Genomic DNA, 21,806 nt, shown 5'->3' with positions numbered 1-21,806 from the left:
ACTGAATTAATATCTATCATATTGTTACTATTTTCGATTTGTTGTTCTTGTTCTTTGTTCCCATTTTGGTCTTATAGTTTTCTACTGCCGTTGTGGTTTTAATATGATTCTCTTTTCCCTCCCTGTTAGCATATCAGCTTTTTTGTAAACTTTTTAGTAGTTGTCCTAGAGCTTGTTTTATTTATTTACAACTAGTCTAAGCCATCTTTCATATAACACTATGCCACTTCCTTTATGGGTTGAATGAATCCTTATAATAACCAAAACTTTCCAATTATTCCTTCCTATCCCTTGTATCATTGCTGTTACTCATTTTACTTTATATATAGTCATTCATAAACATACAAAATAGATGTGCATAATTGAAGACAACGTTTCTATTAAAATTTTGAACAAACCATTGTGTTAGGTCAATTAGCTTTATATTTTACTTTCACTGACTGAGCTCCTGAAGGTAAAATTCACAAAATAATGGGGGTGCTTCGATGACTGGATCCCTTTGGAGTTTTTAACTCTCAGAGTTGTCCACATTGAGCCTCCAGCAATTTGTCAATTATAGTTCAGGTTCCCCACTGGTCACTGGTTCCTGCAAATGTTTCCACTCCAGTATATTGTGATTCTCTATATTCACTTGTTTCTCCAATACAGGAGACCAGTAGCTTGCCCTGTGACCTTGGTTTTCTTAAGAATCTAGGAAGAGTTCATTTTTCATTTTCTTTAGAATTTAATTGTTAGGAGTGGTAACTTCCAAGCTCCTTACATGCTAAACCTGAAAGTATGTCCATTCTTTAGTTTCTTAAAGCCAAACTCTAAGTAATTTATTTGAAATTTTTCTTTCTTTCTAATATATATCCTCAATATTATATATTTCAATCTATGTATCCCTTTATCTAGATCCCACAATTTTCAAAATATTTTGCCTTTCATTTTAGTTGTATGTATTTCTCCTCATTTTTCTTTTGATTTCTTCGACACAAGGGTTATTCATATTGTCTCTTCTTTTTAAATCATTTGGCATTGTCCAGATATTTTTGTCTTTTTGATTTCTAATTTAATTCCATTGAAGTCAGGTTACAATATTTATGAATTATTTGAATCCTCTTACTGTTTTGTACCAGAACATGTTCTATCTTGTTAAATGTTCTGTGTGCTATAAGAATAAAATATATTCCATTGTTAGGCAATGCAGTTTATAAAGGTCAATTAGATCAAAGTATTTATTTTTATTCAAATCTTCTAAACCTCACTGATTTTCTGTCAACTCTATCAATTATTAAGATACCTGTGTTGAAAACTTGGCTCTAATGTGGATTTGTTTATTTCTCTTTACAGGTCTATCAGACCTTATTATATGTATATTGGCATATTTTAGGTGTTATGATAAGCAAAAATGTTTGTAGCTTTCTGTCATCCTAATGGATAGACACCTTTGTCATTAAAAAGTAATTCTCTCTACCTATAATATTCTAAAATAAATTTATTTTGCCTGATACAAATACAGCCACTCCTACTTGTTTGTCATTAGCATTAGCATGGTATCCTCTATGTTTTGTTTGTCATTTCTTTGTTTTAATTCCTATTTTACTTTTATATTTATCTTTGAAGCTTATTAATTATAGGTAGCATATAGTTGGGTTTTGCTTTAACATGCAATCTGATAATCACTGCTTTTAATTTACAGTTTAGATAATTTACTTTATGTGATTACTTGTATGACTGGGTTTAGAATTTACCATCTTGTTTTTTCCATTCATGTTTTCTTTGTTATTATTTTGCCTTCTTTTGTATTAATTGAGCATTTTTATGTTTCTATTTCATTTCATCTATTGGCTTATTTGTGGTAGGCATAACTTAGATGACACCCAATGAGCTAGTCCCTCGTATGACACTCCTTCCTCTCCCCAAACCCCTTTAATATATGCAGGACTCATGATTATGATATCACTACCATGATTACATACATTATAAGGAACATGTGAAGAATTTTGCATTTATAATTAAGGTTTTTCCTAGTCAGTTGACTTCAATTTAATAAAAGTGAACTGCTCCTAGGTAAGTCTGACCTAATCAGATAGACTTCAAAAGATGGCCGAGTGGCAGAGATCTCTCCTGCTGACTTTGAAAAAGCAACCTGCTATGAGTTCTGTAGCTGCAAGGAAATGAGTTCTGACAAACACCACATCGTCTTGAAAGAAGATTTGGGCCTTCGATGAGCATGGAGGCCTGGCCAAAACCTTAAATGCAGGCTTGTGGGCCCCTCGCATAGGACCCAGCAAAAACACAACTGGAGTCCTAACGTAAGAAAACTTGATAGCAGAGTGAGGTAATAGATATATGTTGTTGAAAGCTGCTAGGTTTGCGGTAATTTGCTATGCAGCAAGGGAAGGTTAACACACTGAACTCTGTTTTGGTCTTTACAGGTTCAATTTAGGGTTTATTGTGTACACTTTTCACTTATTACGGTTTATCGTGAAATGACATTTCATCTGTGTATAGTAAAAGAGCATTATGATAGCATATTTAGGATTTCTTCCTTTGTAACCTTTGTGCTATGTTTGCCACACATTTTGCTTCCACATTATCTTCCTCAATACAGCTTTATTATTTTTGTTTTAGACAATTATCATTTGGAGAGCTTTAAGTGATCATTTTAAAAGTCTTTATATTTACCTGGGAAGTTACCCTTTCTGATGTTTGTCCTTTGTTTTCCATCTGGTAAAATGTTCCTTCTACTGAATAGACTTCTCTTAGCATTCTATGTAGTGCCGTTCTGCTGGTGTTATATTCTTTCAGTTTGTGTATATCTGAAAAAAAAATTATTTCATTTTTGAAATTTTTTATGGATATAGAATTCTAAAGAGTCATATTTTTTTTTCTTTTACTACTTGAAAGATATTTTCCACTGTGTTTTGTTTTTATTGTTTCAAATGAGTGAACTGCTCTCATTCATGTCTTTGTTTCTCATTATATAATATCTTTTTTCCTCTGGATGCATTTACAATTTCCTATTTTTACTGTTTTTGAGCAATTTTATTGTGATGTTCTTTGTTCTGTTTTTTTTTTTTGTTTCTTATGACTGGGTTGTTTACCTTCCTGAATATGTATGTTTAAAGTTTTCATCAAGTTCGAAATATATTAGCTGTTATTTCTTCAACTTTTTATCTTCCTTCTCCCCCTTTCTTCCTCTGTCAGGGATTCCAGTGGCATCTGACTTATCTCCCAGCTCACTGACACCCTATTCATTTTTTTTGTTTCATTTCATATAATACTATTGCTTTGTCTTCAAGTTCATTAATCTTCCCTTCTAAGATATCTGTTACTCGTATTCAATGTATTTTTCATTTCAGTCATTGTAGTTTCCAGCTTTAGAAATTCAGTTTGGAGTTTTTTTATATCTTTCCTGCATCTATCCTATATGTCTATTCTTTCCTCTATTTTCTCGAGCATACAGGGTATAGTTATAATGCATCTTTTAATATCCTTATTTACTAATCTTATAATCTAATTTATATGTGGGTCAATTTTGATTGATTTTTTTCACTATTATGGATTATAGTTTACAGTTTTTTTGCATGTCTATTTTTGATTAGATACCCAACATTATAAGTTTTATTTTTTGGATACAGGGTGTTTTTTGTGTGCTCCTACAAATATTTAGAAACACGCTGAAATAAACCGTATTTTTTTTTAAATAAAAGATCCTTATATATTTGTAAGAATAATTAAGCAAAGGTAAAATATATTTGAGAGACTTAAATCACTTTGGTGTTCTTCCTAAAACTGCCTACTGCTTTACAAAGACAAAAGCTAAACTCCTTGAAATTAATTGTTTGTACATTTTGAAAAAAATCCTTTAAAGAACCTAGGTTTCTTTGAAAATGAGTAAATTACTTCTGTGTAACAAATATGGAAATTTTGATGCATGGGATAATAATAATATAGTTAATTTTAAATTTACTCATTATTATTTTAGCTTTTTCACACTTAAAAACAATTTTTCACATTATCAAGTACAAAACTATAGTACTCACTTCAGAAAGAATAGTTAGAACTTATCAGGTAAACAAACAACTTTCAACTGCACATCACAGAAACTGCAATTAAAAGTGATTTAAACAAGAAGGAAGTCTGTATTTCATGTAAAATAATCTGAGAAATGATGATTTTCTAGTATTAGTTATATCAACATATCTACATTATCAATATCCAATGATTTCCACCTTTTTTCACCATCTTAAAAGTGTTGTTGAGGTGACTGTTCACAAGCAGAGAAATAACAATTCTTCCCTTCTGCAACATCCATTTAAGAAGAAGCCATTTCTCTTTTCCTTTCTCCTACTTCTCCCCTTCTTCATCCTGGCAAAATCAAGAAAAACCTCATCTCTATTGACCCTCACTACTTGGAGTTCCTGTGATTCTTGCTTACCTTGCCCCTTGTCTCTGCTTAAATGCAATGATCATTCACTAGTCCCTCACCTCACAACCCTATGTTTTTATTTCTATATATATCAGACTTCATTCTATATCAAATTTTATCTTCTCTGCTCCACTTACAATCTTAGTTCTATAACTCTGCACACATAAAAGTGATATAAAATAGCAACTAAATATTTCTTCCAAAGTCCTAAGATTTTGTGGGGCTGTAAGAAGTTATATTGAGCTTACAATGATCTCCTTTAGGACTGAGTTGCATGCACTATACAAGATATTTGATAATACAAATGCAAAAGTGGCAATTAGAACAGTTTGCAGAGTACATCACTGAGCCCACAGAATGTCCTCCAGCCACACTAAGACAAGTCTTTATCATGTGCTTTAATGATACATGATGGGTTAGATTTGATTGACTATATCAACAGTTCAAGGCATTAAAATGTTATTTTTCTTTTTTAAGATATATAACAGCACACTCATATGGACTATATGAAATAGGCTTCACAGAGTTTTTAAATGAATGAATAAACTAGATGTTATCCTCCTATTCTACTAAATGAACAAGACCAAAAGTGAAAGTGAATTAGTAATATTTGAGGGGATAACTTACAATTGCTGGAATACATAAAATCATTTCCACATTTTGATTATTAATAATTTGATGAAATATATTTGAAATATATCATTTGTATCATTTCAAATATATTGGGTCACAGCACTGGGGGTGAGAAACACTGATCTAAATAACATATCCAAATATTGAGCATTAACAACTAATGGTTGGATAATCATACTAAATTAGGAGATTATATAAGAATTTAACTGCATAAATCAGGGTTCGTTAGACAAGTCACTTACTGGATTTAAAAAATATAAAATTGTTACAACTGTATAAGATAAATTTGAAATTCATTTTCTATCAAAAAATAACTAAATAAGAGTGTGCAGAAACCTAAGGTAGGTATGGGCACTTTAAGAGTAATTCATCTAATAGAGATACATGTTTACCTTTATGTTTACTCTTCTTTCAAATGCTATTTTTCAAATTGAAGTATTGTTGATATACAGTCTTGTATTAGTTTCAAATATACAACACTGTGATTCAAGTTATCTATATTATTAAATCCTCGCACACCCCCAATACAGTCACTATCTGTTAACATAGAAAAATGTTACAGAATCATTGACTATATTCTTCATGCTGTATAAATGGTAGCTATTTTTTAAAATTTGGTTAAAAGATTTTATTATATTTTTACTTCAATAATTATCCATAAGCCTATTACAAAGAGACACTTTTAAGAAACAAATTTAAACGCTAATTTTAAAACAGCTAACTCTTTAGAAATAATTACCTTTTTTGTAAAGCATGTGCTTTTCATATATACTACTGTTGATGAATATTCTTGTGAACAAATTCTTCCAATAAGACAAATTACTATTTATCCAATCTAGTGCTTTTGGGAAAAAAGAAAATGACATAGTGACTATGTGGGAGGTATATGTACAGTGAACTGGAACATGTTGGATTTTTTAACAGTCTTAGGAAAAGCAATAAAATAATACTCTATAACACTGAACATGAACTTTATCACCTTCACAAGTAAAATAATCAATACTGCAATTCAAGTTTCTTTGGTTCTGCAGGTAAACTTGATTTACACCTTTATTTTGTTTCTATCTTTATTTATTTCAGCAGATGTCATATATGTTTTAAAGTAAATTATACAACTATAGACTTATTCAGAAACTTTTTAAAAATGGCATATTTAAAATGGTGATTATGATAACTGCACAATAAGTTGAAGCAGGTATTTCATATATTTTTTCAAACATGAAAAGCAAATTGGCCAAGCATACACATATATGCACAAACATGCATTTGATACATTAATTACATGAAATGAAACAAGCATGTTTCTTGTGTTCACAAAATTAGAAAAACTTATATTTGAGCACTCTAAGGAACTACTTGGAAAAGTCAGTGAAATAAGAAAAACTAAACTGATGAAGTTAAGCTAAAGTTCAGAGGTTTCTGGACATAAAGGTACACTTTGTTAGATGTGATGAAAATGTTTATTTTATTGCAAAATGCCAAAATTTTTAAAATATTGAATATTTAATACCTTTTAGCTCTGTATAATATATTCTATGAAAACAATATTGTAAAAACAATAATTGAGTAACAATCAAATTTGTATTTCTAATCATCTACGCTTCTCATGGCATAGAGTCATATTGAATATTATCTTAACATTTTCATTGAATATTTATTGGTTAATTGTTATATTCCAGATACTCTTCCAAGTTTCTTGGGAATAACACTGGACGCAACAATAAATAACCAAATACCTGTTCTCATGGACTTTTACTTTCAAAAGAGCAAATATATAAACAAATAAACACAAATACGACAGAGTTAAAAGTACTGTGTCAAATTCTGACAAGTCTAAATTGTTAATATATGTGTCACTGTGAAACACTAATGTGTCATGTTTCAACATAATATGAAGCTTAAAAGCAAAATAATCTAGAATGTCTGAGAGATTTCAAAGAAACAATATTCCAAATGAGAGATGATATCAAATTTTATGTGATTTGAATGATTTTAGTGTTTATTAGATTACTTTTAAAGAGTTGTTTAAATTCACAATTGAAAATTGAAAATGTGGAATAGATAGAAATATTGAGATTATAGATGTTATGGTAGATTATTGAACATTTTACTTAATCATCATGAGGGCGTTGTGACAAAAGTAATAAAGCAAAGTCTCTTTAAATTATCTAACCATGTACATTAATTGGAAATTTTCAGGAAGCATCCTTACAGGTGTAATGCTCTATTAACATGCTATGATAGGTTTTAAATTAAACTCAAAGACAACGTCTATTATTGCTATTTAAAACAGAGTGGGTTTCTGCTTTTGGCAACACAGTGATATACCATGAAATACCCTGAGAAGCTTTAAGAAGTGGTAGCATTTTATAGTCTGTTAAAGGCCTACCCAACACACTTAAAATAGTGCATTCCTGGCAGCTGCCCTGTGAGGACAGCAGGGGAGACATTGTCATTCCAATCTTGCCTACTAGTTCCTAGTACCGCCTGCCCTGAACATGCTGGCTGAGAATGCTGGGGTCATGGAGGAATCCAAACTCTGGATTGCTCCTGGTTTTGGTACAGCTTTAGAGGAGAACAAAGAACTTGGATGGAAACATGCTTTGTATACTTTCTCAGTGAGAGGAAAGAAAATCTTAAACGCTGTGTAAGAAGTGAAAAAATAAAATGTAAAAAAGAACTTGTAGTCCGCAGGTAAAGCAGGACAAAATACAAGTTATTGTCGTTAGAGTTAAAAGTCAATAAATACACTGTAGTTCTCCAAAAAGCTCAATTGAGTTAATGGTTTTTTAGTAATGTGTAAAGAATAATAGTACTTATGATTTTTAAAAACTGTGATTTGAGGTGGTCAGAAAGCAAGGCTAAATGCTGAACTAAGGATAAGACAAACAGCAAGCGTTTAAAATCATACCTCCTGAATACAGTTTTGAGGAGTCGGGTTTATTTGTTCTGAGTGAGCTATTGGTGAGCCTAGGCAAGGCATTCTTGGGAATTGAAAGCAAGATGCATCTGACTTGTTATAAATTGTGTATGTTTCAAACCTAGTGGGGTTCAAAAGTGAGGAATTTGTTTGCATTCAATTGCAATACCAATTGTATTAACAGATGTTTAAGGATGAATGTTCCAAACCGAAAGCATTTGTTTGATATTTTCAGCACAATTTTTTTCTACCCACATATGTCAAAACAATTCTGAACAGCATGCTTTCCAAACTGCTAGTAATTTCTTTAGAGAAATAACTTCAGAAGCAAAAGTAATTAACTAAGCAAATAAAGTTTGTATAAAATTAGAACTCATTCAAGTAGAACAAAATTTTTGTTAAAAGCTAGTAGAGAAGAAGCACAGTTAATTAGCTTAAATGTCTTTCCACAAATATCAATGTTCCTTATACTATTATGGCCTATGTATTCTTATCCAGGTCTTAATAATTATCACAGAAGAACTTCTTCTGTGGTAGAGAAGGAAATGTTCAACTTTCATATCACTTTTTTTTATGTTTTTTAAGTTTACAATTTTTTTATAGAGAAATAAGCTCAGATGTCAGCATGCCATATTGTAGAGTCAATACCAACTTATTACTTAGTCTTCTCTAAGGCACATGATTTTCCTCTATTTCCCCACAGGGTAAACTATAAGCTGTCAATGTGTAGGGCTCAGAGAAGAGCAGCATCATTCTGTGAACAACTATCATCATATGTCCCTGTGAGTGAAAACTTTCAGATGTGTCACTCTCTTTACACCCACATCAGGTCACGTTAAGCTGTTGAGTCTATATTTTAATGGTTTTAGAGCACTGTCCACTATATATGATACTCTTCTTTTTAGAGGAGAAAAATCTTCTCCCAAAACCACATATGATATGAAAATACAGCAAATACAAAAAGGCTTAATTATAGTCACCAACAATTATCCCCTATAGCAATCTTCTAGGCCATGTGGCCATCTGTTTTCTAGCCATCTCCCCTTTAAGACTCAAGTACCACTGGAAATCTTGAGGGAAAGGCTGGAAAAGCAGATTCTTGGTGAAATAAATGGAATGGAATTGGTCTTTGAATACTCTGGAAACATTTGCACTGCAATGGAAATTTGAATTGGAACCTCTACCAACCATAATTCTACAGAATTGGTCACTTTGAAAGATCTATAACAAATTACACCACATAAATAATAATTTAAACCAAAGGATAATTTTAGACTTATTAGTTAATCAAGTATAATTTGTGAAGTGGTAATCTATGGTAGCCAACAATACAAAAGATGTCACTTTTGAGATACAGAATCAGACCTACATGGTTATAATACAGTGATTGTTCAGATAATGTATGCACAGAACTAACTACTTTGACCCAAATACATATAGCACAAGCAGAGTCTACTATAATACTTACACCAAGTACGATTTCCATTATTGACCATTGGATTATCTTTCCAGCCATTGGGAATACAGAAAGGTATGATGTCAACTAAGATTGTAATTCAGTTGAAGTCAAAGATGGAAACCCCAAATTTTCCCAGTATAATTGAGACTTTTTAAATGAAACTAGAAGTTTTAATTACATGTTATAAAAAACTAAGAATCTATTTAAACAATGCACTTATAACAAGTTCTTGAGATCCTCTGAATTAGAAATAACTGATCAATTTCCTTCAATATTATTTTGTCTGTGATTATGTACTTTAATTTTTCTCAATTATCCCATTCCTCCCTTTTTTTCCCCATAAATACAAAGGTACAATGTATGGGAAATACAGAGAATTTTTATAAAAATACAATGCTGTTTTTAAGGATCTCTGCCTTATGAAGAATTGGTGTGGGGAATAGAAGAAATGCACAAAAAAAGGAGCTAACTCCAACACTTTGTATTTTGATGTCTATTTGTCTTTTAAATTAAAACTACATTAAATACACAGGAAGAAAAAGATGGTTGCATGAAAAGTGAGGAGGAAATTTCTCCTCCAAAACCACATATAATATGAAAATAGAGCAAATACAACTATTCCTAAAAAAGTGACCAGAAATAAGATTGTACCAGCCAGTATACATCTGGGAAAAGAGAACATCTCACAGAAAAGGATAAAGTAATATAGCTGTGACCCAGCGGGACCCAAGCACCTTCCCCACCACAGCTCATCAGTGGGAGGAAGAGAATCAGAATGGGGAGGGAGTAGAAGGCCAGGACTGCTACGTATCCAGGTATAGAAATCTACTCCAGGAGCACAAACCCACACTGCATGGGGTGTTCTGGAGAAAAGAGGGGTTGAAAACTAAAGTCAGAGACTAACACTCCAGCTGTGTATAGTGAAAGGTTTCCACAACTGGTTACTCTGGGACAAAAGAAAGGCAGGTGCTTTGAAAGACTTCCCAACAGTCAGAGGGCTGCTAATGGGGCAAGGATTCAGAAGAAATAACACGTGGACAAAATCGTCCCGGTACACTCAGCCCAGCAGGTTGGGAACTTTCCAGAGATTCAGGCACTCCATCCCCATAGCTTCCAATGCATCTCTGAGGCCTCCTTCCTCCTCACCGGCACCTGCTTGCAAACCTGCTGTACCCCCATCATCGCTAGGACCAGCCAGAGGGCAGCACCACCTACAGCAACTACACGACTTAATACAGAGGCTTTCCACATGCACGGCTCACTGGTCCTGACAGTGGAAGCAGGCACTGCTGCTGGAAAGCAGTAAAGGGCTTTGTTCTCCCGGCAGGGACAAATGCCACTCGCCTGTGACCCCTGCCATCATTCCAGGCCAGCTGGAGGTGAGCCCACCTATGGCAGCTTAGGGGATTAACCCAGAGGCTGTTCCAGGTTCTTGGCTTACTGGTCCTGACAGCGGAGGAAGGCATTGCATCCAGGAAGCAAGAAAAAGCTAGCTCTTAGGGTAAGCACAGATACTGCTCACCAGCAACCACTGCCATTGCTCTGGGAACAGGGAAGCTCTAAAGACCAGAGATTCTGAGCACCAGAGGGCACTGCCTACATGAAAATAATATTTATCACTATCCAATATGATTATGAAAAGTTAGAAGAAACATGTTCAATCCAAAATCCCTCAAATACCAGAAACAGGGCTCAATGAAACAGGTTATCACCAATCTTCCTGAAAAAGAATTCAAAACAAAAGACATAAGCATGATAATGGAGCTATATAAAAATACACAAGAGCTAAGGGACGAATTCAGGATGGAGATAGACACCTTAAAAAATACAGCAGCTGAAATGAAACATACAATGGAGGGATTTAAAAGCAGACTAGATGAGGTAGAGAACATAGTAAATGGAATAAAAATTAGAGAAAAGGAATACAAAAAAGCTGAGGAAGAGAAAGAAAAAAGATCTCTAGGAACAAAAGAATAATAAGAAAAACTGTTGACCAATCCAAATGTAACAATATTCATATTATAGGGTACCAGAAGAATAATAGAAAAAGGGATACAAAGTGTCTTTGAAGAAATAATTGCTGAAAACTTCCCCAATCTGAGGAAGGAAATAGTCTCTCAGGCCATGGAAGTGCACAGATCTCACAACAAAAGGGATCCAGGGAGGATAACAACAAGACATATAATAATTAAAATGGCAAAGATCAAGGACAAGGACAGAGTATTAAAAGCAGCCAGAGAGAGAAAAAAGATCACTTACCAAGGAAAAGCCATCAGGCTATCATCAGACTTCTCAACAGAAACTTTTCAGGACAGAAGGGAGTGGCATGATGTATTCAATGCAATGAAGCAGAAGGGCCTCCAACCAAGAATACTCTAGTCAGCAAGATTATCATATACATTTGAAGGAGGGATTAAACAATTCCCAGATAAGCAAAAGTTGAGGGAATTTATTTCCCACAAACCATCTCTACAGTGTATTTTAAAGGGACAGACTAGATGGAAGTTTTCTAAAGCTAAATAGCTGTCACCAGAGAAAATAAAAACACAGTAAAGGAAGTAGACCAATTAATTACTAACCAAATGCAAAATTAAATCAGTTACCCATAAAGTCAGTCAAGGGATACATATAGAGTACAGAATATGACACCTAACATATAGAGTGGAAGAGGAAGAAAAAAAGGGGGGGAAAGAAAAAGAATATTTAGATTGTGTTTATAACAGCATACTAAGTGAGGTAAGTTAGACTCTCAGATAGTAAGGAAGTTATCCTTGAACCTTTGGTAACCACAAATCTAAAGCCTGCAATGGCAATAAGTACATACCTATTGATAATGACCCTAAATGTAAATGGTCTGAATGCACCAATCAAAAGACAGAGAGTCACTGAATGGATAAAAAAACAAGACCCATGATGCTTTACAGGTAGGGAGCAGCTGCTAGGGAAGCCCCATATTTGCATTTTTGATAACATAATGTTGAAAAATGTTAAATAGTACATGTATGTCCCATATGCTCTCTTTTGTGAGTTGCTTGCTTGGTTCTTTTGCTATTAGGACTGTTTTTGTTTAAGAATTTTCTATAAAAATTAAAAAGTGATTGAATTAAAAAAAAAGTATAAAACAGAATGGTTGTGTGACTATAAGACGGATGTCAGTGTATCAGTTGTCAACCCTCAAGACTGTGTGGCTGACTAGGAGCTGTGCTCTCTGCCACTGCCCAGCATTGTGAGGGAGGGTGGACCTCACATGGCTAGTATCCTCGTATCACTACTGTGATCTAGGAGAAGATTGCAGTTCAAAATCTGAAGTAATTTCTATTGAATGACTATCACTTTCACACCATTGTAGTAAAAAAATTATAAATCAAACCTCATAAGTCAAGGACTCTCTGTACTAAAAGGTATAATTTTAAATTTGTCAGCTGATTTCATTTTATCATCAAAAAATCATTTGCCCCCTTCCATACATTCTAGAAGAATAGTTTTAACAGCTGTGTAACCCATGGTTTTTGCCATCTAATATATTACTAAATAGATTATTATGAGGCTCTCTCATTAATAGTAATTAATGAAACAACTTAGAAATTACTGATTAATTTATGTATTCTTCTTTGGAAACATGTGAGGAAATGTGACTGATGGGATGTTGTTTTCCCAGGTGTGTTTTTAACTTAGAAGACTTTTTCATTTGTAAAAATTTCAATATAAAAAAAAACAAAAACAAAAACAAAAACAAGACCCATCCATATGCTGCCTACAAGAGACTCATTTCAAACCAAAGATAAAAAAAGACTAAAAGTGAAGAGATGAAAAAAGATAGGTCATGTGAACAATAGGGAGAAAAAAGCAGGAGTTACAATACTTGTATCAGATAAAATAGACTTCAAAACAAATAAAGTAACAAGAGACAAAGAAGGACATTATATAATGATAAAGGGATCAATCCAACAAGAGAATATAATCATTATGTATATCTAAGCACTCAACATAGGAGCACCCAAATGTGGGCAACAAATACTAACAGAATTAAAGGAGGAAATAGAATGCAATGCATTCATTTTAGGAGACTTCAGCACAACATTTACTCCAAGGGACAGATCAGCCAGGCAGAAAATAAGTAAGGAGACTGAGGCACTGAACAACATATTAGAACAGATGAACCTGACAGACATCTACAGAACATTTTGCCCAAAAGCAACAGGATACACATTCTTCTCAAGTGCACATAGAACATTTTGCAGAATAGATCACATACTAGGCCACAAGAAGAGCCTTAATAAATTAAAAAAAGATTGAAATTGTACCAAACTACTTCTCAGATCACAAAGGTAGAAAACTGGACATAAACTGTACTAAGAAAACAAAAAGGTTCACAAATACATGGAGGTTTAACAGCATGCTTCTAAATATTCAGTAGATCAATGATCAATTAAAACAGAAATTAAGTAATATATGGAGACAAATAAAAATAGAACCTCAATGCCCCTAATTCTGTGGGATGCAGCAAAGGCAGTTCTAAAAGGAAAGTATACAGCAATTCAGGATTATCTAAAGAAGAAAGACCAATCCCAAGTGAACAGTTTAAATTCACAATCGATGAAACTGGAAAAAGAACAAATGAGGCCCAAAGTCAAATGAAGGAGGGACATAATAAAGATCAGAGAAGATATAAATAAAAAAGAGAAGAATAGAAAGAATTAATGAAACCAAGAGCTGGTTTTTTGAGAAAATAAACAAAATAAATAAACCCCTAGTGAGGCTTTTTTAGAAAAAAAGAGAGTCTACACACATAAACAGAACCAGAAATCAGAAAGGAAAAATCACTACAGACAACACAAAAATACAAAGAATTACTAGACAAGACTATGAAATAATTGTATGCTAACAAACTGGATAACCTAGAAGAAATACAGAACTTTCTAGAAAAATATGACCTTCCAAGATGGACCCAGGAAGAAAAAGAAAATCTGAACAGACCAATTACCAGCAAAGAAATTGAATTGGTACTAAAACAACTATGCAAGAACAAAACCTCTGGACCTCATGCCTTCACTGCTGAATTTTATCAGGCACAGGCATTTAGAGAAAATCTAATACCCATCCTCCTTAAAATTTTCCAAAAAGTTGAAGAGGAGGTAATATTTCCAAACTCACTCTATGAAGTTAGCATCACTCTAATACCAAAACCAGCAAAGACACCACAAAAAAAGATAATTACAGACAAATGTCCCTGATGATGCTGAAAAAGCATTTGGCAAAATTCAACACCCATTCATGATAAAAACCCTCAACAAAATGGGTATAGAGGGCAAGTACCTCAACATAATAAAAGCCATACACAAAATACCTGCAGCCAACACCATACTTAATAGTGAAAAGCTGAAAGCATTTCCTCTAAGATCAGGAAGAAGACAAAGATGCCCACCCTCCCTACTTTCATTAAATAGAGTACAGGAGGTCCTAGCCTTGGCAATCAGACATGAAAAGAAATAAAAGGCATACAGATAGGCAAGGAAGAAATTAAACTATTACTGTTTCTAGACGACATGAAATTGTACATAAAAAACCCTAAAGAATCCATTCCAAAACTACTAGATCTAATATCTGATTTCAGCAAAGTTGCTGGATAAAAAATTAATACACAGAAATCTGTTGCATTCTTACACACTAAAGATGAACTGGCAGAAAGTGAAATCAGGAAAACAATTCCATTCACAATTGCATCAAAAAAGAATAAAATACTTAGGAATAAACCTAAGGAAGTCAAAGACCTATACCCTGAAAACGGCAAGACACTCATGAGACAAATTAAAGAAGATACTAATAAATGGAAATACATCCCATGCTCATGGATAGGAAGGATTAATATTGTCAAAATGGCCATCCTGCCTAAAGCCATCTACAGATTCAGTGCAGTCCCTATCAAAATACTGACAGCATTCTTCAATGAACTTGAACAAATAATTCTAAAATTTATATGAAACCACAAAATAACCTGAATGTCAAAGTAATCCTGAGAAGGAAAAATAAAGTGGAGGGGGGATTACACTCCCTGACTTCAAGCACTACTACAAAGCCACAGTAATCAAAGCAATTTGGTACTGGCACAAGAACAGACCCATAGACCAATGGAACAAACTATAGAGCCCCAATATTAACCCAAGCATATATGGTCAATTTATGTTTGATAAAGGAGTCATGGAAATACAATGGGGATATGACAGCCTCTTCAATAGCTGGTATTGGCAAAACTGGACAGCTACATGCAAGAGAATGAAACTGGATTATTGTCTAACTCCATATACAAAAGTAAACTCAAAATGGATCAAAGATCTGAATGTATGTCCGGTAAACCATAAAACTCTTAGAAGAAAACATTGGCAAAAATCTCTTGAAAATAAACATAAGCAACTTTTTCCAGAACACATCTCCTTGGGCAAGGGAACTTAAAGCAAAAATGAACAAATGGGACTTTATTAAACTAAAAAGCTTCTGTACAGCAAAGGACATCATCAGTAGAATAAAAAGGCATCCTACAGTATGGAAGAATATATTTATATATCACATATCCGATAAGGCATTGGCATCTGAAATAAAGAGCTCACTCACCTCAACACTGAAAAAAGAAAAAAACCCGGCAAAAATAGGGGTGGAGGATCTGAACAGACACTTCTCCAAAGAAGAAATTCATATGGCCAACAGGCACATGAAGAGATGCTCCAAATCGCTAATTATCAGAGAAATGCAAATTAAAACCACAATGAGATATCACCTCACATCAGTTAGGATGGCCAACATCAAAAAGTCAAGCAACAACAAAAGCTGGTGAGGATGAGGCTAAAGGGGAACCCTCTTACCCTGCTGGTGGGAATGTAAACTAGTTCAACGAAAGTAATATGGAGGTTCCTCATAAAACTAAAAATAGAAAAACCATTTGACCCAGGAATTCCACTCTTAGGAATTTATCCAAAAAATACAAGATCACGAATTGAAAAAGACATATGCACCCCCATGTTTATTGCAGCACTATTTACAATAGCCAAGAAATGGAAGTAACCTAAGTGTCCATCAGTAGATGAATGGATAAAGAAGATGTGGTACATATACACAATGGAATATTATTCACCCATAGAAGGAAACAAATCCTACCATTTGCAACATGTATGGAACTAGAGAATATTATGCGCAGTGTAATATGCCAGGTGGAGAAAGATAAGTACTGAATGATTTCACTCATCTGTGGAGTATAACAAGAAAGCAATAACTGAAGAAACAAAACAGCAGCAGACTCACAGAACCCAAGAATGGACTAGCGGTTACCAAAGGAAATGGGTTTGGGGAGGGTGGGTGGGAGTGGAGGGATAAGGGATTAAGTGGTGTTATGATTAGCACACATAATATAGGGGGGGCATGGGGAAGGAAGTATAGCACAGGGAAGACAAGTAATGACTCTATAGCATCTTACAATTCTGTTGGAAAGAGACTGTAAGGGGGTATGTGGTGGGGACTTGATAATAGGGGGGAATGTAGTAAACACAATGTTGCTCTTGTGAAACCTGTTCATAGATAGTATATTAGTGATACCTAAATAAATGAATAAATTAATTAATAAAAATTACATTGAATATTTTTAAATTACAATATCAATTTATTAAACATTTTATTCTGTTACAAAGTTTTCATTTTAACATGACACTAGGTGCTATTAGTCAACATTTATTTTAACAATTACCACAAAGATAGTGGTTAATTGTAGTTGATAATAATGACACAATTATAAAAAGATGAGTTGTATAAATTATTTACTGAATTATAATTAGTTTTTAAAAATCACAGTAATGCGGGCGGAGCCAGGAAGGCGGCGTGAGTAGAGCAGTGGAAATCTCCTCCCAAAAACACATAGAGCTATGAAAATATAACAAAGAAAAATCTTCCTAAAATAGAGACCACAGGACACAGGACAACATCCAGACCACATCCACACCTGCAAGAACACAGCACCTTGCGAAGGGGGTAAGATACAAGCCCCGGCCCAGCGGGACCCGAGCGCCCCTCCCCCCAGCTCCCGGCGGGTGGAAAGAAACTGGAGCGGTTTTTTTTTGGCGAGTGCTTTTTGGAAGCCTTAAAGGGACAGGGACCCCGGTGCTAGGGAGGCAGGGTGGCGGGACCAGTGAGCAGGTGCCTGGGACCGGCGCCGGAGGACAAAGAATATCCCGCATTTCTCCCTGCAGGACCGGCGGACGGGTGCCTGAGACTGGCGCAAGAGGACGGAGGAAATTGCGCGTTTTTCCCCTTTTCTTTTTCTCTTTTTGGTGAGCGCTTTTTGGAAGCCTTAAAGGGACAGGGACCCCGGTGCTAGGGAGGCAGGGTGGCGGGACTGGTGAGCAGGTGCCTGGGACCAGCATCTGAGAACAAAGAATATCAAGCATTCCATCCCTGTGGGACCGGTGGGTGGGTGCTTTTTGGAAGCCTTGAAAGGACAGGGTCCCTGGTGCTAGGGAGACAGGGCAGCAGGACCAGTGAGCGGGTGCCTGGGACCAGCACCTGAGGACAAAAAAAAAAAAAAAAAAAATCGCGTGTCTTTTCCTTTTTTTTTCTTTCTGTTCCCTCTCTCATTGTTGCTGTTGTTGTTTTGGTTTGGAGAGTGCTTTTTGGAAGTCTTAAAGGGGCAGGACAGGTCACTTAGACCAGAGGCAGGGAATCTGGGGATCCCTGGGCACTCTAACCCCCTGGGCAGCAGGGAGCACAGAGGCCCCTTACGGAGATAAATAGCCTCCCGGCCGCTCCCACTCCAATGGGGCTCCACCATTTTGGAGGAACAGCCCCAGCCAGGCCAAGCCCACAGCAACAGCGGAGATAAACCCCATAGCAACTGGGCAGGAAGCAGAAGCCCTGTCTGCACACAGCTGCCCAGCACAAGCCCTAGAGGTCGCTATTCTCCCAGGAGAAGGCCACAAACCAACAAGAAGGGAAGCTCTTCCAGTGGTCACTTGTACCAGCTCTGCAAACTATCTCTATCACCATGAAAAGGCAAAACTACAGGCAGACAAAGATCACAGAGACAACACCTGAGAGGGAGACAGACCTAACTAGTCCTCCTGAAAAAGAATTCAAAATAAAAATCATGAACATGCTGACAGAGATGCAGAGAAAAATGCAAGAGCAGTGGGATGAAGTCCGGAAGGAGATCACAGAGGTCAGGAAGGAGATCACAGAAGTGAAACAATCCCTGGAAGGATTTATAAGCAGAATGGATAAGATGCAAGAGGCCATTGAAGGAATAGAAGCCAGAGAACAGGAACATATAGAAGCTGACATAGAGAGAGATAAAAGGATCTCCAGGAATGAAACAACACTAAGAGAAATATGTGACCAATACAAAAGGAATAATATTTGTATTATAGGGATACCAGAAGAGGAAGAAAGAGGAAAAGTGATAGAAAGTCTCTTTGAAGTAACAATTGCTGAAAACTTCCCCAAGCTGGGGGAGGAAATAATCGAACAGACCATGGAATTACACAGAACTCCCAACAGAAAGGATCCAAGGAGGACAACACCAAGACACATAGTAATTAAAATGGCAAGGATCAAGGACAAGGAAAGAGTTTTAAAGGCAGCTAGAGAGAAAAAGGTCACCTATAAAGGAAAACCCATCAGGCTAACATCAGACTTCTCGACAGAAACCCTACAGGCCAGAAGAGAATGGCATGATATACTTAATGCAATGAAACAGAAGGGCCTTGAACCAAGGATACTGTATCCAGCACGACTATCATTTAAATATGATGGCGGGATTAAACAATTCCCAGACAAGCAAAAGCTGAGGGAATTTGCTTCCCACAAACCACCTCTACAGGGCAACCTACAGGGACTCCTCTAGATGGGAGCACCCCTAAAAATAGCACAGAACAAAACACACAACATATGAAGAATGGAGGAGGAGGAATAAGAAGGGAGAGAAGAAAAGAATCTCCAGACAGTGTATATAACAGCTCAATAAGCGAGCTAAGTTAGGCAGTAAGATACTAAAGAAGCTAACCTTGAACCTTTGGTAACCACGAATCTAAAGCCTGCAATGGCAATAAGTACATATCTCTCAATAGTCACCCTAAATGTAAATGGACTTAATGCACCAATCAAAAGACAGAGAGTAATAGAATGCATAAAAAAGCAAGACCCATCTATATGCTGCTTACAAGAATCTCACCTTAAACCCAAACATAAGCATAGACTAAAAGTCAAGGGATGGAAAAACATATTTCAGGCAAACAGTGAGAAGAAAGCAGGGGTTGCAGTACTAATATCAGACAAAATAGACTTCAAAACAAAGAAAGTAACAAGAGATAAAGAAGGATACTACATAATGATAAAGGGCTCAGTCCAAAAAGAGGATATAACCATTCTAAATATATATGCACCCAATACAGGAGCACCAGCATATATGAAGCAAATACTAACAGAACTAAAGAGGGAAATAGACTGCAATGCATTCATTGCAGGAGACTTCAACACACCACTCACCCCAAAGGATAGATCCACCGGGCAGAAAATAAGTAAAGACACACAGGCACTGAACAACACACAAGAACAGATGGACCTAATAGACATCTATACAACTCTACATCCAAAAGCAACAGGATATACATTCTTCTCAAGTGCACATGGAACATTCTCCAGAATAGACCACATACTAGCTCACAAAAAGAGCCTCAGTAAATTCCAAAATATTGAAATTCTACCAACCAATTTTTCAGACAACAAAGGTATGAAAGTATAAATAAATTCTACAAAGAAAACAAAAAGGCTCACAAACACATGGAGGCTTAACAACATGCTTCTAAATAATCAATGGATCAATGAACAAATCAAAATAGAGATCAAGGAATATATAGAAACAAATGACAACAACAACACTAAGCCCCAACTTCTGTGGGATGCAGCAAAAGCAGTCTTAAGAGGAAAGTACATAGCAATCCAGGCACACGTGAAGAAGGAAGAACAATCCCAAATGAATAGTCTAACATCACAATTATTAAAACTGGAAAAAGAAGAACAAATGAGGCCTAAAGTCAGCAGAACGAGGGACATAATAAAGATCAGAGAAGAAATAAACAAAATTGAGAAGAATAAAACAATAGCAAAAATCAACGAAACCAAGAGCTGGTTCTTTGAGAAAATAAACAAAATAGATAAGCCTCTAGCCCAACTTGTTAAGAGAAAAAGAGAGTCAACACAAATCAACATAATCAGAAATGAGAATGGAAAAATCACGACAGACTCCACAGAAATACAAAGAATTATTAAAGACTACTATGAAAACCTATATGCCAACAAGCTGGAAAACCTAGAAGAAATGGACAACTTCCTAGAAAAATACAACCTCCCAAGACTGACCAAGGAAGAAACACAAATGTTAAACAAACCAATTACGAGCAAAGAAATTGAAACAGTAATCAAAAAACTACCCAAGAACAAAACCCCGGGGCCGGACGGATTTACCTCGGAAGTTTATCAGACATACAGAGAAGACATAATACCCATTCTCCTTAAAGTGTTCCACAAAATAGAAGAAGAGGGAATACTCCCAAACTCATTCTATGAGGCCAACATCACCCTAATACCAAAACCAGGCAAAGACACCACCAAAAAAGAATATTAAGGACCAATATCCATGATGAATGTAGATGCAAAAATACTCAATAAAATATTAGCAAACAGAATTCAACAGTATATCAAAAGGATCATACACCATGACCAAGTGGGGTTCATCCCAGGGATGCAAGGATGGTACAACATTCGAAAATCCATCAACATCATCCACCACATCAACAAAAAGAAAGACAAAAACCACATGATCATCTCCATAGATGCTGAAAAAGTATTTGACAAAGTTCAACATCCATTCATGATAAAAACTCTCAGCAAAAGGGGAATAGAGGGCAAGTACCTCAACATAATAAAGGCCATATATGATAAACCCACAGCCAGCATTATACTGAACAGCGAGAAGCTGAAAGCATTTTCTCTGAGATTGGGAACCAGACAGGGATGCCCACTCTCCCCACTGTTATTTAACATAGTACTGGATGTCCTAGCCATGGCAATCAGACAAAACAAAGAAATACAAGGAATCCAGATTGGTAAAGAAGAAGTTAAACTGTCACTATTTGCAGATGATATGATACTGTACATAAAAAACCCTAAAGACTCCACTCCAAAACTACTAGAACTGATATCGGAATACAGCAAAGTTGCAGGATTAACACACAGAAATCTGTAGCTTTCCTATACACTAACAACGAATCAATAGAAAGAGAAATCAGGAAAACAATTCCATTCACCATTGCATCAAAAAGAATAAAATACCTAGGAATAAA

This window comes from Manis javanica, chromosome 1 (genome assembly GCF_040802235.1).
Source record: "Manis javanica isolate MJ-LG chromosome 1, MJ_LKY, whole genome shotgun sequence".
Taxonomy (NCBI): domain Eukaryota; kingdom Metazoa; phylum Chordata; class Mammalia; order Pholidota; family Manidae; genus Manis; species Manis javanica.
This window is presented reverse-complemented; position numbering follows the sequence as displayed.